This window comes from Lepus europaeus, chromosome 7 (assembly GCF_033115175.1).
Source record: "Lepus europaeus isolate LE1 chromosome 7, mLepTim1.pri, whole genome shotgun sequence".
Lineage (NCBI taxonomy): Eukaryota > Metazoa > Chordata > Mammalia > Lagomorpha > Leporidae > Lepus > Lepus europaeus.
Genome location: NC_084833.1, coordinates 70103931 through 70120882, shown reverse-complemented (window position 1 = coordinate 70120882; position 16952 = coordinate 70103931). Strand labels below are relative to the sequence as shown.

General features: G+C 37.7%; 1 pseudogene; it reads right to left on the bottom strand.

The window, feature by feature from the left end:
* Positions 1 to 12711: 12711 nt before the first annotated feature.
* On the bottom strand, positions 12712 to 14413 carry LOC133763847 (ATP-dependent RNA helicase DDX19B-like; annotated as a pseudogene).
* Positions 14414 to 16952: the final 2539 nt, after the last annotated feature.

Genomic DNA, 16952 nt, shown 5'->3' with positions numbered 1-16952 from the left:
GGTCCTGGGCTTTTCTTTCTTGGGAGGGCCTTTATTACTGTTTCAATTTCTGTGTCAGTTATGGGTCTGTTTAGGTTTTCTATGTCTTCCTGGCTCAATTTAGGTAGGTTGTATGTGTCCAAGAATCTGTCCATTTCTGATAGATTTCCCTGTTTGCTGGCATACAAGTCCTTGTAGTAATTTCTGATGATTCTTTTTATTTCTGTGGTGTCTGTTGTTATGTTTCCTTTTTCATCTCTGATCCTATTGATTTGGGTCTTTTCTCTTCTTTTTTTAGTTAGTTGGGCCAATGGGGTGTCAATTTTGTTTATTTTTTCAAAAAACCAGCTCCTTGTTTGGCTGATTTTTTGTAATGTTTTTTTGGATTCAATCCTGTTGATTTCTTCTTTGATTTTAATTATTTCCCTTCTTCTACTGGGTTTGGGTTTGGTTTGCTGCAGATTTTCTAGATCCTTGAGATGACTTGAAAGCTCATCTATTTGGTGCCTCTCCAATTTGTTGATGTACACACCTATTGATATAAACTTTCCTCTTAACACTGCTTTTGTTGTATCCCATAGGTTTTGGTATGTTGTGCCGTTATCCTCATTTACTTCCAGAAAATTTTTGATTTCTCTTTTAATTTCTTCTATGACCCATTGTTTATTCAGGAGCATGTTGTTCAATCTCCATGTGTTTGAACGTGCTCTGGGGATTCCCGAGTTGCTAATTTCCAATTTCATTCCTTTGTGGTCTGAGAAGTTGCATGGTGTGATTCTAATTCTCCTGAATTTGCTGAGACTTGCTTTATGGCCTAGTATGTGGTCAATCCTAGAGAAGGTTCCATGTACTGCTGAGAAGAATGTAAAGTCCTTAGATGTAGGATGAAATGTTCTGTAGATATCTGTTAGATCCATTTGGGCTATAGTGTCATTTAAATCTGCTGTCTCCTTGTTGATCTTCTGTCCTGTTGATCTATCTCTGAGTGTGGAGTATTGAAGTCCCCCAGTACTATTGTATTGGGGTCTAAGTCTCCCTTTAAGTCCCTTAACAAGTCTTTTAAATAAGCTGGTGCCCTGTGATTAGGTGCATATACATTGATAATCGTTATATCTTCCTGTTGAATGGATCCCTTAATCATTAAATAGTGCCCCTCTTTGTCTCTCCTGACAGTTTTTGTGGTAAAGTTTATGTTGTCTGATATTAAGATGGCTACGCCCGCTCTTTTTTCATTTCTGTTGGCATGGTATATCTTTTTCCAGCCTTTCACTTTCAGTCTGTATGGATCATTGTTGGAAAGATGAGTTTCTTGTAAGCAGCAAAAAGATGGGTTTTGTTCCTTAACCCAATCAGCCAATCGGTGTCTTTTAACTGGACAGTTCAAGCCATTAACATTCAATGTGACTATTGAGAAGGAGTAACTTTGCCCTGCCATTTGCCAAAGATATTTTCTAATATCTGGTTTGAGATTCCTGTGATCTTTTGCTGTGAGGTTTCCTTCCTTTACCTTCTTTCATATTGGTGACCGTGTTTCTGTGTTTCTGTATGTAGTACATCTTTAAGCATGTTTTGCAGGGCTGGACGAGTGGCGACAAATTCTTTCAATTTCTGTTTGCTGTGAAAGGTCTTTATTTCACCTTCATTCACAAATGAGAGCTTTGCAGGATATAATATTCTGGGCTGGCAGTTTTTCTCTCTTAGTACCTGGGCTATATCTCACCATTCTCTCCTGGCTTGTAGGGTTTCTGATGAGAAGTCAGCTGTAAGTCTAATTGGAGATCCTCTGAGAGTAACCTGGCGTTTCTCTCTTGCACATTTTAGGATCTTTTCTTTGTGTTTCACTGTGGTGAGTTTGATTACAACATGTCGTGGTGAGGATCTCTTTTGGTCATGTTTTTTAGGGGTTCTATGAGCTTCCTGTACTAGGATGTCTCTGTCCTTCTCCAAATCTGGGAAATTTTCTGCTAGTATCTCACTAAAAAGGCCTTCTAATCCTTTCTCCCTTTCCATGCCTTCAGGAACTCCTAGAACCCGAATGTTGGGTTTTTTAATAGTATCCTGTAGGTTCCTGACAGTATTTTTTAGATTTCTGATTTCTTCTTCTTTTCTTTGATTTGACTGTTTCCTTTCCTGTTCTCTGTCTTCTAATTCCGATATTCTCTCTTCTGCTTCGCCCATTCTGTTTTTAAGGCTCTCTAATGTGTTTGTCATTTGATGTATTGAGTTCTTCATTTCATTGTGGTTTTTTGTCACTATCTCAGTTTCCTGTTCTACTAGTTGCTTCATTTCATTTTGATTCCTCCTTAATATTTCATTTTCACGGGAGAGATTTTCTATCTTGTCCATTAAGGATTTCTGTAGTTCAAGAATTTGTTTTTGAGAACTTCTTAATGTTCTTATCAATTTTTTGAGATCTGCTTCTTTCATTCCCTCTATCTCTTCATCTTCATAATCTTGCATTGGCGTGCCTTGTTCACTAGGGGGCGTCATAGTTTCTTCCTTGTTCTTGTTGCCTCGGCTTCTATGTTTGTTGTTTGGCATGTTGGAGATAATTTATGGTGGTTTTTTTTTTTTTTTTTTTTTTTTTTTTTTTTTTTTTTTTTGCTGTGGTGTTTTTTTTCTCGTTATACTATTCCTCTAAGTGAGCTGTCTGCTTTGTTGGAGCCTTAGGGGCTGTGATGGGTGTGGCCAGAGAGCTATGCTTCAGGTAAACTCTTCAGGTTTAAGGCTGTGTAAAGAGCGTCCCAGATTGCTCACTCTCTTGCTCCTTGCTGGCTCGCTTTCTCTTTTTTTTTTTTTTTTGACTCAGTTGGGAGTGGAGTTGAGGGTAGTTGAAATCTGGCCTCTGTGAGTATTTGTTTGATCTACCCCTGGGACCACACACAGAGTTTATGCAGCCCTCACTGTGTTCTCCAGTTTCGCTAAAGTTACTGAGTTTGGCTGCGCTTTACATATGTTAAATCGCGGTGCTCTTTGTTTTGCTTGGTGAGTGAAGGGAGAGGCCTCTGTTCCCCCCCACCCCCAGTTTTTCGGGTTTCTGAGGTCTTTGTCTTACCCTCCTCGGTTCCCGCGCTGGCGAGAATCTGTGGCTCTGGCTCCTCTCCCGCCGCTCGGCTCATCTTGGTTGTTTTTCCACGCAGTGGGCTCCCTGTAAGTGCTCTGTGTCCCATCCACAAGATCCGGAAGCGTTTCCTCTGCAGTTTTTTTCTTGAGTCTTTTCCTGAGGCTACAGTAATTCCACTTTTATGAAACTTTATTCTCCCAAACTAAAAGCGCACGTCCTCACTATCTGCCATCTTGGCTCCGCCCCCTGAAACATGATTTTGAACTTCTGTGAGTTTGTAGTGCACTGGAATTTTCAAGGATTAATCCGTGCTTATATTTTTTAAGTTATACAAATCTCACAAACACACACACACACACACATTGCCACTGAGGAATTACCATTGCATTTATATTTCTTATTAGGCATCTTTGCCAAATAGACTACAAAAGAACACAAACTTTTTCCCTATTCCCTACACAGTCAAAAAGGGAGGAGGAGTATGATCTATTTAACAGTGGAATAGTACTACATTTCCCCAACTTACAGTAAATAAAGTTCAACAAATGTAAAATTGGGGTTATAGCATATGCACTGCAAATAGTTATTTAAGCACTGAATACAGTTAAAGGACAATTGGGAAAGATGAAGGACATTCAAGCAAGAAACTACAAATCTGGCAAAGGTGAAAAGGAGCCCACAGGGAAGCTGTGTTGAACAGCAATCACAAGTGTAACAACAAAATGATTCAGCTCTACAGATGGAGGGGATGGAGAAGCAAGGTGAATCCTGGCTCAAACGGGCTGTGGTCCAATGAGTGACCTCATGGAGATAAATTATTTTGTCAATGAAATTATGGAAATAGACAAAGAACTTACAAAAATGAATAATACAGTAGAAAACACACATGGACATGTTCCAAAGTCAGGCCCAAACTGTACCTATTTAAGGGATTCTATGACTGTGAAAGCATATTATGTTCACACAGATTGTTTATTCACCCATTCAACCTTCATTAAGTATTTACCATGTGCCAAGCATAAGAATTCCTCAGAGAAAGCAGGGAATAAAATAGAAATGGTAGCTTTGTTGGTGGAGTTTCAAGCTATGATGTTCATCAGATTTCAATGAAACACATCATACTTTACTAATATAGCTATTAGATCAAATCATTATCATCTCCCACTTTTTAAGCAATTTTAAAAGATTCAACCTAGTATCATTCTATAACTGTCTGAATTGTGGAGGCTTTTTAACTGTTCTGTGCCTTAAAAGTATTCCCAAGGCAAAGTTTTCCTTATCATTTGTTTTTCCCTTTAATATCCCCCTAAGACTAGCTTAAAATGTCCAATTAAGTATTGTCTCATGTTATACAGGAAGAAACTGTGATAACCCTGATAAACCAAGGAATAAATATGATGTAGTACAGATTTCTTAGAACTAATCATTTGATTAAATTCTTCTTGTAAGGCAGCTTACAGAAGCCAGGCAGATATCTTAAATTCAGAGTAGCACCGATCTTGATGTAGCTTTACTCTAAGTAACCTATTTTCATTGAAATTCTTCAAAAAAAACATTGTAGAGTCAAATTGCCCTTCCTTTGAGATAGGGCACTCCACTCTCAACCTTTCAGATACATATCTTACACATGCCAAACTGAGATGCTTCCTCTTCACTGCACCACTCCCTACCTCCTCCCATCACTAAGGTATCTGTCTAATATGGTGGTTTTCAAACTGTGGTCCAAGATGAGCAGCTGCAGTATCACCTGGGTATTCTTAACTACAAAACCCTGATCACACTATGTCCACAAAATCAAGAAACTCTGTGGATGGAATTCAGCCATCCTACTTAACAGGCCCTCCATGTGATCCTGATGTTGCTCAAGTTGGAGAACAACTGACCTAAAGCAGTTTTTTTAACCAAAGCAGTTCATATTGAAATCAGGTAGAAAATGGCAATATTAAGTAAGTAACATCCATATTGGCAGTAAGCATCACTAGATGCCTGGGTCCTACTCCTACTGATTCTCAATTTATTAATGGACAGTGCAGCCGGGTGGATTTTTTTCCCCCTTTAAATACGTTCTCTAACTACTAATATACAACTAAGGTTGAAAAGTGCTAGTATTCTAAAGTTAATAATTTTTCAGAGTTTCTATAATTGCTACCTATGAAGCACATTTCTTACTTTGGAAGTTCAGGGTAGCTGCTATAGAAATGGCTCAAAGATTTTAGATAAATGGAGCAACTGACCAATTTATCTTAATTGACAGTTATGCCAAAGGGATGTCAATACCTGCAACTGATCATAGAGAAGTGCAGTCATCACTAACACATACAGCCATGCAAATCCCCCAAGGAAATTATTTATTGAAATGAGGGCACTTAAAAAGGTCATGGAAAATGGAATTAAAGGATGTCTAGTTTTTATCATTTTATTTTAATTATTCCATTTTTAAAAAGGTATCAAACAGATAAAATTATTTATGGATACTAGTTATTGTTTTGACATATTAACAGTGTTATTTCCAATCAGGGTAAATATTTAACATTTCTTTTTGGTGAAGACATCCAAATCCTGTTTTGTAGGATTTTTTAATGGAGAACTACATAGTATATTGATATTATCTGTAATTACCTTACTGTGTAGTTGGACCCTGGAATTATTTACTTCTAGTTAGCTATATCCTAGGATGCATTAATCTGTATTTTGCCATCCCTCTACTCTTCCATCCCTAGCCTCTGGGAACTGCTACTATACTTTTAACCTAGATAACGTCTTCCTTTATTTATTATAATCTGTATGTGACTGAGATTGGTTGATCTGTGTCTTTCTGTGATTGACTTGTTTCACCTAATATAATGAACTTCAGTTACATCTGTGTTATAGAAAATAATGAAATTTCATACTGTTTGTGGCTCAGGAGTAGTACATTGTGCATTTGCACTGCAGTTTATCCATTCATCCATTCATCAGTGGATAAACACTTATGTTGTTTCTGCTTCTTGGCTGTTGTGAATAGTGCTACAATGAACATGGGAGGTGAAGGCAGACACCTTCTATTTTTTTTTTCTTTTTTTTAACCAAACAACAAATTTCTATGTATTCCTGCCTAAACGAAGGATCCAAGGAGGCAGAATAGGGCATAGCTATACTAAGTTAAGCTGCTCTGGGATATGAAATAACAAAGGAAGGACTACATTTCTTGTGGTATGTCTGATGGAAATTTTCAACAAAGAAGTGGAAACAAGAATAACAACAAAGACTCCATGGGACAAAAGGAGAGAAGATAGAAGCATCACTGTAGCCAGCTTCGTGCTGTGAGCTGGCATGCTGCCATACCAAGACAGGAAGAACTCACTATGCACCCTACCACTTGCAGTTTTAATTGAGAGGGAATTCCATACTCATCCACTGACTTTTACGTCAGCCTGGAGAGCTCACCGGGGTCTGAACAACAGCTGGGCTTGGAGCAGGGAAGCACCTTGAGTTCTTCCCCTGATCTACTCCAGCAGAACACAATACTTGGGAGTGAAAAGTCACCCAGTATGCCTACCACCATCATGGTCAGATTCCAGGAAACGTGTGGGGCAAAGGACAGTTATCGTGCATCCTGCAACTGTGAGAGTTTTGAGACATTAGCCTCAGAGCTATGCTACTATACTCTGAGTGAGCAAGGGGGATTCACCTTAGCTTCTGGGGGCTAACACAGGAAGCAGCCCATAAAAAAATCTGCTCCCACCCTTGGAGATGAGTTATGATGTCACTGTAACCTACAACACCAGAGCTGTAACAGTTAACTCTGAATTTCTCAGTGCCACTGGAAACTACCCGGTGTACATAATGAAGAACTTACCTGCATTCCACCTCTCTGAACTCATAACCCTCTGCAGTAATATCTCCTGTATACATTATAATCACCCCGTAGGACTGGAACAGCCTCCAGTTCACATCCCCTAGACTAGGGCTAGGACTGTTAATATTATAAGCCACAGCACCAGTTGGACTCTCCCAGCAGGACCTGAGGAAGGGTACATCTGATTCACACAGTTGTAAAGCCATAGCAATTTGTACTACAAGCCCCTGCATCACTCAGGCTTGCCACTAGGACAGGAGGCAGCCAACCTTCTCTCCTTCATCACGAAGAACAAGACTCTGGCGATTACATTAGCCAAGGAGACTGACACTGAAATCTCTGTAAACCAAAGATATGCTCCCAAGGAAACCATTATTCTTCTCAAAGCCACACTTCTACCCTTATGAACTGTAGCAGACTAGTTGACTTTGTCGCTTATATACAGAACTGACAAAAGACAAAAGAAATGACTCAGAGACTATACACCTGTGTTCACTTAGAACCAAAACCAAAGCAACAAGCCAAGTAATATCCTATATTCCAGCTAAACCATAAACTCTTTGACAATAACACTTGTTCTGTAAAGAGACAAATACGCCAGATGGGCAGATGTCAACATAGGGCCACAGAAGACATGAAGAAGAAAGGCAGCATGAAGTCTCCAAAAAACACAATGCTCCTCCAGAATTCGACCCTGAATTTAAGGGTATCTTATGAGTGGCAGATGTAAAATTCAAATACTGGTTGTAGTAAATTCAAGGAGAAGCAAGAGATTAAAAAATGATGAAATCAGTGAATGACATGAATGAAAATATTACTAAATAGACAGAAGCCTTTAAGAAGAACCACATAGAAATTTTGGAGATGAAATCTTGAATCAGTGAAAAAAAAATACGATTGAGAACTTTAACAGCAGAATAGACCAAGGAGGAGTGAATCTCTTACCTTGAGGGCAAGAATTTTGAAATAATCCAATCAGGTAAAAATAAAGAGAAAAGAATTAAAAAGAATGCAGAAAGCCTACACAAAATAGGAGATATGATTAAATGAACAAATATTCATGTTATTGGTATTCCTGAAAGAGAAGAAAAGGATAAAGCCACTGAGAATCTGCTAAATGAAATAATAGTTTAAAATTTTCAGTTCTTTAAAGAGACACAGACATCCAGATACAGGAAGCTCAAAGAACCCCAAGCAAACTCAACCAAAAAAGGTCTTCCTCAAGACATATTTTCATCAAATTATCAAAAGTTAAAGGAGATAATCTTAAAGAAAGTAAGAGAAAACCATCAAGTTACATATAAAAAATTAGATTAATATTAGACTTTGCAGCAAAAACCCCACAGGCCAGAAGAGAGTAGAATGCTATATTCAAGCTCATTAAAGAAATAGACTTCCAACAAAGAATACTATATCCAGTGAAATTATCCTCTAAAAGTGAAAGAGAAATAAAATATTTTTCAGATAAGTAAATAGAGAGAAAATTCACCACCTCCACACAAGCCATATAAGAAATTCTGAAGGGTGTTCCTTCATTAGAAATAAACATCCATGAAAACACAAGACACCACTAAATTCAGTATCAGAGAAGGTAGAACCAATTAACAAAATGACAGGTCTTAGTTCTTATCTATCAGTACTAATTTGAATGTAAATAGATTACATTCACCAACCTAAAGATGAAGCTTTGCTGAATGGATAATAAACCAGAACACCACTCTATGCTGTCTATGAAAAACTCACTTCACAAAGCTACACACAGACTGAAAACGAAGGATTGGCAAAAAATATGCCAGACAAATGGAAACCAAAAGCAAGCAGGGATAGCTATCCTGGTATGAGATAAAGCATAATTTAAATTTAAAAACAACTGTAAAAAGAGATAAAGACAGACATAATATTTTGATAGAAGGTTCAATTCAGCAAGAAGACATAGCAATCTCACACACACACACACACACACACCCAAGAACACCCAGATATACACAGCAAATATTATTAGACCTAAAGAGAGAGATAGACTCCAATGCAATAATAGTGGCTGACTTCCACACCCCACGCTCATCAATGGACAAGTCATCCAAATAAAAATCAATATACATTTTAGTTGAAACTTACTATTAAGCAAATAGATCTAACAGACATTTATGGGACATTTCATTCAACAGCTACAGAAACTTTCTCAGCACTTGGAATATTTTCTAGGATAGACAACATATTAGGGCACAAATCAAATCTCAGGAATTTTAAAAAGATTAAAATCATGCCATTTACCTTCTCAGAGCATTAAGAAATAAAACAAAAAATCGACAGGAACAATAGAACACTCATAAATTCTTGGAAATTAAACAACATGTGACTGAATGACCAATGGATCTTTGGAGAAATTAAAGAGGAAATAAAAATTTTCTTGAATAAAATGAAAATGAAAACAAAATATCAAACCAGTAGGATACAGCAAAAGCACCATTAAGAGGGAAATTTATAGCACTAAGGGCTTACATTAAAGAAAGAGAGAAATGGGGGCTGGTGCCATGGCACAGCAGGTAAAGCCACTGCCTGCAGTGCTGGCATCCCATACAGGCACCGGTTTGAGACCCGGCTGCTCCACTTCCCATCCAGCTCCCTGCTATGGCCTGGGAAAGCAGTACAAGATGGCCCAAGTCCTTGAACCCCTGTACCCACATGGGAGACTCGGAATAAGCTCCTGGTTTCTGGCTTCGGATCAGCTCAGCTGTGGCCGTTGTGGCCAATTGGGGAGTGAACCAATGGATGGAAGACCTCTCTCTCTCTCTCTCTCTCTCTCTCTCTGCCTCTCCTTCTCCCTGTGTAACTCCGGCTTTCAAATAAATAAATACATCTTTAAAAAATGAGAGAGAAATGTCTCAAATTAAAGGTCTACTGATGCATCTTGAAGATGGAAAAACAATAACAAACCAAACCCCAAATCAGCAGGAGGCAAGAAATAATAAGGATCAGAGCAGAAATAAATGAAGTTGAAACTAAAAAAAATACAAAAGATCAACAAAACATTGTTTTTGAGAAGATAAACAAAACAGATAAACCTCTAGTCAGACTAATAATGAAACTAAGAGAGACAACTCAAATAAATAAAATTAGAAATGAAAAAGGAGACATTACTACCGATACAACTGAAATACAAAGGATCATAAGAAACTACTATGAAGGACTTTATGCTAATAAACTGGAAAACCTTGAAGAAATGGGGAAATTCCTGCATTCATATAACCTACTAAGATTAAATCAAGAATATATAAATAACCAGAACAGATCCATAGCAAACAATGAAATTGAAGCAGTAATCAAAAGTCCTCCATCAAGGAAAAGTCCTGGACCTGATGCTTTAGCAATGAATTCTACCAAATATTCAAAGAAGAACTAACTTCAATACTCTTCAAATTACTACAAAATATTTAACAGGGTGGAATTCTGCCATACTCTTTCATGAGGCCAACATTGCTTTGATACCAAACCACAAAAAGACATGACATGAAAACTACAGACCTATATCCTTAATGAACATAGATGTAAAGATTCTCAACAAAATACTAGCAAATAGAGTCCAAAACCACATCAAAAAGATCATCTATGATGATCAAGTGGGTTTTATCCCAGAAATGCAAGAGTAATTCAACATTTGCAAATCAATAAACATCATAAATCACATCAATAGAATGAAGAACAAAAATCATATGGTCCTTTCAACAGATGCAGAGAAAGCATTTGACAAGTTTCAACACCCCTTTATGATAAAAACCCTCCACTAATTAGGTATAGAAGGAGCATTCCTTGAAATTATAAAGGGTATATATCACGAACTAATAGCCAGTATCATACTGAATGGCAAAAAAGTTGAAAGCATTTGCCCTAAGATATGGAACAAGACAATGATGTCCACTTTCACCACTCTTGTTCAATATAGCACTGGAAACTTTATCAAGAGAAATTAGAGAGAAAAAAGAAAGAAAGGGTACCGAAATTGGAAAAGATGAAGTCAAATTATCCAGTTTGCAGATGACATGGTGCTGTACATTAAAAAAACCTAAACATTCCACCAAAAGCTCTTTGAGTTTATAAACCAGTGAAGTCACAAGTGAGAAAATAAACAAACAAAAGACAGTAACCTTGTAGTATGCCAATGATGAACTCACAGAGAAATCAAGAAAAAAATCCCATTCACAATAGCCACAAAAAAATCAGATACTTAGAAATAAATTTAACTAAAGATGCAAAAGATCTCCAGAATGAAAAAAAATTAACAAAACTTGATGACAGAACTCATCAAAGACACACACACACACAAAATTCCTTGATCATGGATCAGGAGAATCAATATCGTTAAAATGTCTATACTACCTAAACCAGTTTGCAGATTCAAAGCAATCCCCATCAAAATACTAATGGCTTTCTTCACAGAGTTAGAAAAAACAATCCTAAATTTCATATGGAATCATGAAAGATCTCAAATAGCCAAAATGATCCTGAGCAAGAAAAATCAAACTGGAGGCATCACAAACTTGATTTCATACAAAGCTATAGTAATTAAAAACAGCTTGGTACTGGCATAAAAACCAATACATAGATCAATGGAACAGAATAGATAGCCCAGAAAATATTCCACTTACATAAAACCGATGTTTAAAAAATTGCTCAGACCCATGTAGTATAGGAAAGATACTCTCTTCAACAAATGGTGTTAGCAAAACTGTATGTATATAAGAATGAAATTAGATCCATACCTCTCACCATATACACACATCAATTCAAGATGCCTCAGAAACCTAAATTTAAGACCGTAGACTGTGAAGTTATGGAAGAAAATGTAAGGGAAACACTCTAAGACATTGGTGGAGAGGACGACTTCTTAGATAAGACCCCCAAAGCATAGGCAACAAAAGCAAAACTAAACAAACGGTACTATATCAAACTTGAAGTTTTTGCACAGCAAAGGAAGCAATCAATAGAGTGAATATATATCCAACAGAATTGGAAAATATATTTGCAAAGCACCTGACAAAGGATTAATATCCTGAATATATTCAGCAACTTTAAAAACTCAACAACAACAAAAACCACCAATCAAGTTGAGAAATGGGCAAAGAACTTCATAGACAGTTCTCAAAAGAAGAAATACAAATGACCAACAATATACAAAAAAATACAGGTAAATGCAAATCAAAGTCACAATGAGATATCACCTCACCCCTGTTAGAATGGCTAAAATTCAAAATACAGCAAGTAACAAATGCTGGTGAGGATGTTGACAAAGGGGAACACTTATACACTTTTGGTGAGAGTGTAAATTAATGCAACCATGATGGAAAACAGTGTGGGGATTTCTTTAAAGATTAGAAATAACATGCCATATGATCCAGCAATCCCACTACTGGGTTTATACTCATAAGACTTGAACACAAGGTATCAAAGAGATACCTGCATCACCATATGTATAGCAGCACTGTTCACAATAGTGGACAAATTGGGAACCAAACGAGGTGTTCCTCATCAGATGAATGGATAAAGAAAATGTGGTATATATACACAATGGAATATTATTCAGCTACTAAAAAAGAATAGATTCTACCATTTGCAGCAAATGGAGGATGTCATGTTGACTGAAATGAGCCAGACCCAAAAAGACAAATACCATATATTCTCCCTTATGTATGGCAGCTAAAATTTAAAAAAACAAACAAAAAAGAGTTGTACAAACAATTTTCTACCATTTTCCATCATTTGCACAAACTTTTGTCAAGTCCAAATGTAATTCAAAATGAGGCAGTAGTTTCCTTCATATGCCTTTGTATTCTCAGTGACGGTGGTGCTCTGGGCTGTGAAAGTCCACATCGCCCAGGCAGGGGTAGCACCAAGGGTTGGTACAAGTCACAGCTGGAGATTCCAAGTTGTATATTTTCTCAATCTTGTCCAAATCATCTGTGTCCAATCTTTCTATCTTCCTATTAAGTGCTCCTGGATTCTACACAGTATATTCATGCTAGTTTGCTGTCATCGTATTCACGGCCAGGTGTCTCTTGCCAAAGTGCTTAATATGCCCAATCCATTGCACGTAGTTCTTGTATGGCTTCACATCCTTGTCCATGGGAAGACTGAAGCTGATGATGACAGACACTTGCTCTACATCAATACCACAGGCACACATGTTGGTGACTACCAGAAATTTCTCTTTGCCCTCTTGAAAGCTATCAAACATGGTGGTGGCCCCCTGCTTCAACATCATTTTGCCACTCAGCAGAGCCAGTTGGTGGTCTTCTTTTGAGAGCTCTGCTGCCAACCACCTGTCTATTTTGAGGATACGGCAAAAGATCATGTTCTAAGTGATAGCATTGGCTGGGTACAATGTGCACAAGACCTGGAATTTCTCATCTCTGTCACTGCTCAGGGTGTAATACTGCTTGGTGGTGTCCAGCACCTTTTTCCCCATGCTTCTGTTTGATAACATTTGAGTCTGGGACCACTTTCTGGGCAAACTTCCACATAGTCTTCAAAGGTGGCAGAAAAGAACAACATCTGGCATTTTCTGAGTAACATCCTTTAGGTATGGATGCTCTAATCCAGGTGGCCCTGAATAGCTGTCTTCACATCAGCAAAATGAATACCTTGATCTTTTTGAGGTCAATGAACTTGAGTATGGAGCAACAATCCCAGATGGTCCTCTGGGGTGTCAATGAAAATCTGCTCACTTATCTTCTGACCTCTTTCCAATTTATTTTCTTGAGCAGCATTAGCTAGCTTCAGTTCAGGGTAAAATAAATACATCTGCTCAATCACTTTTCCCATTTGAAGGGCAAGTTCATATGTTGGGGAGAGGCACAGACACTGGGGATATCTGTTTGCAGGTTCTATTTCACTGAGCATGGCCAACAAAAAGGACAACTGTTTTTCCAGTTTGAGGTTATCAATCTATTTACCAGATTGAGGCTGAGCAATTAAGTTCTGTGGGAGTTTAGCAAACACCAAAGGCAAGTGTTTTCTGGTATCTTAGATGGATAGTTGAAACCCATGGCAAAGATCCTTTGGAGAAGTCGTATTTGGAGGCAGTCTTCAAGACTTCTTTGAGTCAAATGGCGAATTTGGATCCTGCTGCTGGACTTCAATTTGGTTTGTGTATCAGCAGTGATGCTTCTGACCACTTTGTTGAGCAGGCAGAGGGCAGTTCTGTCCTCTTTCTCTTCAACTGTCTTTTCCACAATAGAATTAGTCTTGACAACAGCATCATTGGCATCTGTGGTTTTTCTTTTTTGGTTTGTTTTATTTTTTTCTTAAGATGCAAATTGTTCAAGTCAGCCACTGACAAGGTGAGTGGAAACTGTCCCACGGCTCAGCCTCAGACCTGGCCAGTAGTCCAAGTCATCTCAGCTCAGCGGGGCAGTAACTCAGATACCTCCTGGACAGACTGATTTTATTTCCTTTAAATACATACCCAGTAGTGGAATTCCTGGGTCATATAAAGTTTTTGTTTGCTTGTTTGTTAGATTTTGATCCACCTCCATGTTGTTTTCCCCAATGACTTATCTAACTTACATTCCCACCAACAGTGTTCAACTTAGTTTTTTCTCCATATCCTCCCCAATATTTGTTATCTTTTGTCTTTTTGATAATAACCAATATAACTAGAGTGAGATGATAACACATCGTGGTTTTGATTTGCATTTCCCTAATGATTAGGTCGTTGAATATATTTTTTTCATGTGCTTGTTGCCCATTTGTTTGTCTTCCTTTGAGAAATACATGTTTAGATCTACTGCCCATTTTAATTGGATTGTTTGGTTTGTTGATATTGAGTTGTTTGAATTCCTTATGTATGCTTGTTTTTAGCCCATTGTTAGCTGTATAGCTTGTAACAATCTACGATTCTATTGTTCTGTTCCTTGTATCGTCATTCTGTTGACTGTTTCCTTTGCTGTACAGAAGCTCTTTAGTGTGATGAAATCCCATTTGTCTATTTTTGCTTTTTTTCCCAATGCTTTTTGTTTTAAAGATTTATTTATTTATTTGGAAGTCAGAGTTACACAGAGGAGAGGAGAGGAGAGGACAGGAGAGGAGAGGAGAGGAGAGGAGAGAGAGAGAGGTCTTCCATCCACTGGTTCTCTCCCCAATTGGCCGCAACGGTCGGAACTGTGCCAATCCTAAGCCTGGAGCCAGGAGCTTCCTCTGGGTTTCCCATGCGGGTGCAGGGGCCCAAGCACTTGGGCCATCTTCTACTGCTTTCCCAGGCCATAGCAGAGAGCTGGATTGGAAGTGGAACAGCTGGGTCTCGAACCAAAGCCCATGTAGGATGCTGGCACTTCAGGCTAGGGCATTAACCAACAGTGCCAGCCCCTCCCAATGTTTTTCTGATTGATGCAAAAATCCTTGCCCATCCCAATGTCCTAAAGTGTTTGTCCATTTTTTTTTTTGAACTTTCAAAGTTTCAGGTCTTATGTTTGGACCTTAATTCATTTTGAGTTTGTTTTTGTACATGGTAAGAGATAGAGGTCTAGTCTTGTTTTTCTGCATTTGAATATCCAATTTTCCAGCACCATATATCCGATTTTTCCAATGCATATTCTTAGATATGCATGCATGAGTTTACTCCTGTGTTATTTTTTGTGTCCTATTGGTCTCTGTATCTGCTTTTGCACAGCTATTCCAGTTTGGTAATGTATTTTTAAATCCAAGTAGTATCATATCTCACTTTTTTTTTCTTTTCTGTTTAAAATTGCTTTGGTTATTAAGGTCATATAAGTTTCCATACCTTGATCAAATATAAGTTGGCTGTAGTTGTTTGGATTGATTTCTGGTGTTTCTATTCTATTCCATTGGTCTATCCATCTGTTTCTGTACCAGTACCATGCTGTTTTGATAACAACTGCCCTGTAGTATGTCCTGAAATCTGGTATTGTGATGCCTCTAGCTTTGTTTTTGTTGTACAAGATTGCTTTAGCTATTCGAGGTCTCCTGTGTCTCCATATGAATTTCAGCATCATTTTTTCCAGATCTGAGAAGAAGGACTTCGGTATCTTTATTGGTAATGCATTGAATGTATAAATTGCTTTTGGGAGAATGTACATTTTGATGATATTGATTCTTCCAATCCATGAGCATGGAAGATTTTTCCATTTTTTGGTATCCTCTTCTATTTCTTTCTTTAAGGTTTTGTAATGCATGGACATTTTAAATCTTCTAATCCATTAATGTGGGGTGTGTTTACATTGCTTTATTTCCTTTTTGATTTCTTTCATTGTAGAGTTCCTTCATCTCATTGGTTAAATTTAGTCCAATTTAATCCTAGGTACTTGGTTTTTTTGGTAGATGTTGGAAATGGGATTACTTCTTTGATTTCACCTAATTTGTTGTTGGTGTATAAAAATGCTGCTGATTTTAATCTAATATCTGTCCTGCAAGTTTTTTTTTCCTTTTTTTTGTCCCAAAATTTCTGAAAATTATACATAGCTTTTTTATTATATTTATTGCAATTGAAATTTTTGATGCCCCTCTTACCTGCGAATTTACCTACTTATGCATATTAATATAACATCTAATTTACTTAGTCTGGATAGGGATAATAGGAAGGATTTGAGGTATGAGAAATGTGATTCAATGACCACAAATCCAGCTAACTAATTTTATGCAGCATCTATTGCTGTAAGACTTGATTCCTCAGCTCTCTGGAGACTTGCCATGCATTCTGTTCTATACTAGCTCCTCTACTCTTTCCTCTACAGAGGCTCCACTCCATGACATCTGTAGATCTTAGACCCTCTCTGCCTTTGCCTCCCTTTTGCATCTTTGAAATGCTCAGGACTTCAATATAGAGTGCGGCTATGGGTGTCAATTATGTCCTCTTTGACTGCTTTAACTATTGGGAAGAAAAGGCAGAAAATTTGACTCTAAGGTTGAAAAATAAGGGATGGACCTAGCTGTCAGATCTTTTCTTCTGATTAATAATTTTTTTAAAAAATCCTGAGGTTGGCAATTGGTAGGGGATTTTTTTTTTCTTGTAAAAAAGGCTGTATTAGTTCAGAGAAGGCTCTAATGACAACTTATTTG